The sequence below is a fragment of the Pecten maximus genome, chromosome 6 (assembly GCF_902652985.1).
Source record: "Pecten maximus chromosome 6, xPecMax1.1, whole genome shotgun sequence".
Taxonomy (NCBI): Eukaryota; Metazoa; Mollusca; class Bivalvia; order Pectinida; family Pectinidae; genus Pecten; species Pecten maximus.
This window is the reverse complement of record NC_047020.1, coordinates 25,795,247-25,799,938: the sequence shown is the minus strand read 5'-3', so window position 1 is coordinate 25,799,938 and position 4,692 is coordinate 25,795,247. Positions and strand designations below refer to the sequence as shown.

The 4,692-nt window shown below is 35.4% G+C and overlaps 1 long non-coding RNA gene across 1 annotated transcript; it reads right to left on the bottom strand.

Moving 5' to 3' along the window:
* Nucleotides 1-275: 275 nt before the first annotated feature.
* LOC117329929 lies at nucleotides 276-2,075 on the bottom strand. Its single transcript, XR_004533294.1, has 3 exons — nucleotides 1,998-2,075; nucleotides 1,353-1,529; nucleotides 276-454 (listed from the first exon to the last, which is right to left on the bottom strand). It is a non-coding gene; the product is annotated as an uncharacterized LOC117329929 (long non-coding RNA).
* Between the last annotated feature and the right edge of the window lie 2,617 nt (nucleotides 2,076-4,692).

Genomic DNA, 4,692 nt, shown 5'->3' with positions numbered 1-4,692 from the left:
TGGCTGCAATTCGCATTGGCAATGAATTAAAGACTACATTAAAACAAATTGTTGTAATTTCATTAACATTCGTGTTTCATCCGCATATCTTTCAGATTCAGAAAAAAATGACGTTAACCGATAATTTAAAAAAGACGTCTTTTCAGACTTGATCAGGTTTAAAAAAAAAAGGCGATTAATTATGTTACACTGTTTCATCTCCATGTCACACTATTGAGAAAATGAGCGTTGATGGCATGTATAATACCTGTATTATAACACTACTGACCTACGAGTGTACAGGTGAGGGCTGGGGATGACCAGGTTCCGGAAGTCTGACAGGAAATAGTACCACTGCCGCTGTTTGTAGTATACCCTGTGTCACATGTGTATGTCCGGGATACCGGGTAGGTAGTGGTGGTTGAGTCGGTATCAATACTTCCTCCAGATAAGGATGGTGGGGGTCCACAATCAACTGGTAACAACACAAACAAACTCTTCATTGAGGATGGGAGAAAATATAATGTTTGTATAAAATAGGAACGAATTTGTGAAATATCATCTTCAAATTATTTATTTCCAAGATATGTTTACAGTTTGAATGTACGCTGATCATTTTTCGAAGATGTTTACTGTTTTAAAAGACAGGAATTAAATTAGATTTTAATTTCCAAATATATTTTGTTTTGTTTCCAGAGCTTATGTTTTATTACATTGATATTTTTTTCAGGTTTCACAGCGAATATTCCTCAGGTAACATCAACGTTTATTATATTTCTGATTAGTAAAAATAATAAGTGTTCTTGTATGTAGTGAAAAGGCATCACAATGCTTGAAACATGCATTCATCACTTATTGATATACTTTGATTTTAAGAAACTACAATAAACGTTCGCACAAAATTGTTGCTTTGTGATTCGAGTCGTAGATATAATATTAACCCCAATATACCATTGATAGTAATAACGATGTGATACTCATTGTTTTATGACAAAGGGTTTTCGGTGTTTGTCATTTTGCTTGTATTGTTAATGATGCTGAATTTTGTAAGTAGAGGAGTTTTAGCATTGTAGGGCGTTATGATTTGTGTTATTAGGGGTTGGCTGTACTACATATTGATTATGTATTGTGTTTCAAGGGGCTAGCAGTTCTACATATCAAATATGTATTGTGTTACCAGGGGTTGGCTGTACTACATATTAAGAATTGTGTTACTAGGGGTTGGCTGTACTACATACATAATAATTGTGTTACTAGGGGTTGGCTGTACTACATATTAATAATTGTGTTACTATGAGTAAACAGTACGACATATTAATTACGTATTGTGTTACTAGGGGTTAACACTACTGAATTGTGTAATTGGTGCTCACCTGGTGTACAGGAGTACGAACTACCTTGCCACGATCCTGTAGCCTCACACACGATCATAAAAACGCTGCCACCGATGTTATATCCACTGACACAGGAGAACGCCCTTGGACAAAGGTAAGTCGTACAGCCGGAGTTGACCACGCTGTTAGGTTCAGAAACAGTAGGTTCACCACAGTCTACAATATATATCAATAAATACATTGATAAAATAAGCAGTTAATTAAATGGTAGATATTTTTCAATCAGGCATTATTACAGAAAGAAATGGTTCATGACAATTTGTATATATCGAGGCTTAATTTAATGAAAAAACGTTGATATTTGAAGATTCTACACATCACAGAAGAATACCAAGATGTGGTCACAATTTGCATTGGCATTAATTCAATAGCTACTTTTTAAGAAATCGTTGTTATTTCAAGAACACTCGTGTTTCACCCGCACACTTTTCAGATTCAGAAAAAATGACGGTAACCGGTAATTCAAAGAGACGTTTTGGTCATGTTGATCTTTTCAGACTTGATCAGGTTTTAAAATAAATAGGCGAGATGCATTTTACACTGTTTAATCCCCATGAAGTGTCACACTATTGAGCAAACGAACGTTGATGGCATGTATAATACCTGTATTATAACACGACTGACCTACGAGTGTACAGGTGAGGGCTGGGGATGACCAGGTTCCGGAAGTCTGACAGGAAATAGTACCACTGCCGCTGTTTGTAGTATACCCTTCGTCACATGTGTAGGTCCGGGATACCGGGTAGGTAGTGGTGGTTGAGTTGGTGTCAATAATTCCTCCGGATAAGGATGGTGGGGGTCCGCAATCAACTAGTAACACAAAAAGGTATCGCTCTACATTGGGAATTAGTGCTTTCATACATGTACATGTTTTATAGTAGATGTGAAAGAATTCGTTGGTGGATGCTCTTTAAATGTTATTCGTGTGCTGTTATATTGTGACTGACCATAAGCTATTTTTGCTTTAGCAAGATATGTAAGCATGCGGTGTTTTTTCCGGCCTCACTGCCACAATAGGTTAAGTAATTTAACACTTTGATAACATAATAGCCGGTTTGGGTGAGTTTAAACTTATTAATCTGTTATTTTAATATTGGCGTGAACATTTGATTCATTTTTAAGATAAAAGTACGTCACCTGGTGTGCACGTGGCAACCAAAGCGGTCCAAGTGATATCAGTACCACATGTGGTTTTGATGTCACCTCCGCTTGAAGTGTATCCGCTGTTACATGTGTAGGTACGTACTGTTCCGATGGAATTGCCTCCCGCCGTTACCACGCCATTGTCTAGGCTTGGAGTTTCCGATGGACATCCTGTATAAATATTGATGAGATGAAATATAATGCTATTTAACTTTTGACAGAAGAATAAGGTATCGTGTTGCCATCCTATTATTGATGCCTGGAATTTTCGATGGACATCCTGCATTAATATTGATTTAATGAAAATAAATGTAATGCCATTTTACTTTTAACAGTGGATTAAGATAATTTAATACTTATTACTGACCAAATATCTAGAAATAGTTGATCGCATTACAAACTTCGAACGTAGTAGTCTCTAAATGACACGTCTCGTGTATAAAGAAGTTGATATACTCGTAAATCGTAATAATGTATATGATAGAGCGTGTCCGTTACTTAAACACATATACCACATGCAGTTTTTTGCGGCTTTCCAATAGCTTTGAAGAAAAAGAACATATTGCTAGTTGAAATTGAAAAATACTCCATATTTCTTATTATTTTTAATGTGAACTGTATTTCGTTTCCTTTGATAGAGCATATGACAACATTTTTGTACCAACAAACAGAAGCAGGATATGGAAACAAGATTGAAAGCTTATACTAGTCCACTTCCTTCAATTGGAATTAACGAAATCTGAGAGAGAGAGAGAGAGAGAGAGAGAGAGAGAGAGAGAGAGAGAGAGAGAGAGAGAGAGAGAGAGAGAGAGAGAGAGAGAGAGAGAGAGAGAGAGAGAAAATGTGATCATATATAAACCTTAATATTATCTACTAGGAGAGGGTGTGCAGGGAAGAGGAGATAGGTTAAAGTACAGTGAACTTACCAGCTTAGTTATTAACAACATCAAATCTTTCATGATAATAATTATCTCCATTTAGAGAAAAAATACAGGGTACCAAATGATTCGCTAACTGAGGTAGTAATTTCCTAAGTGATGAAAGTAACGAACATATTATGTATGAAATCAAAAACTCTTTTTATATTAAGATGCAGACTGTACAGGTTTTTTCGCGGGGATAATGTCATTGAAAACCCTTAAACAGTAGGCTGACGTCTCACAAATTATATAAATATGCTATGCATTGACCTTATGATGCATGTACACTTTCTGTCACTTACCATCACAAGAGAAAACAGGCTGTGACCATGTACCTGCCGGCATACACGTGGCATTCGGGTTTCCTGACAGAGACAGCCCTGAACTACACTCGAACGTAATAGTATCATGCAAGCTGTAAACTGCTTTGACCGCCGTAAACGTGGCGTCCACGATAGCGTCAGGAAGTGTTGAACAGCCTGTTCAAAGTAAATTAATTTCTATTTCTGACCACATACTATAGATACATATTTCTTTTTCACACTAAGTATATACTTTCCTTTAATTGTTTTAAGATATTAATTTATATATGGTATATATGTATAGGCTACAATTAATCAAATGCATGCTTACACCAACAAAATTAGTACTTTGTATTAGCTACAATTAATTGAACGTATGTATGATATAATGTTTTGAAAATGTTAATATTATGCATCCAAAGAAAGGATTTATATTAACATCCACATTGATGTGATAGTTATGAGTCATAGCTATATCAAAATGTATGTAAAACATGTTACCAAACCGTTGGACCGAACACGTTGGTCTCAAAAGAAACGTAACACTCATGGAAAATGGTTACTTGTGATTGATATATGTGTGGCTGGTCGAAAATAATCAGTGTCTTAACATTCTAGTATATAAATTCAATGTTTTATATTTCACTTGTACAGCAAAACAATTATATGATACCAAATATTCAGTTAAAATTATTGGCCTATGAATGTCATGTTCCACTGTTCAACGGTTTACCTAAGCTTTATCATGTCGTCAGAATTTTGATGTTTTTTAACGGTTGCCAATCATGGATGATTTTTGTCACATTAATGAAGCAAGCTTGCGTGTATATCATTTGTTTTTCAAATCCAATAGACATTTCTATCTGAACGTATACACATAGAAGTATATTCAATATTATCACAAATTACTTTGATAAGGTTATACGAGGAAGCAAAACTACACTGGAATGTTAC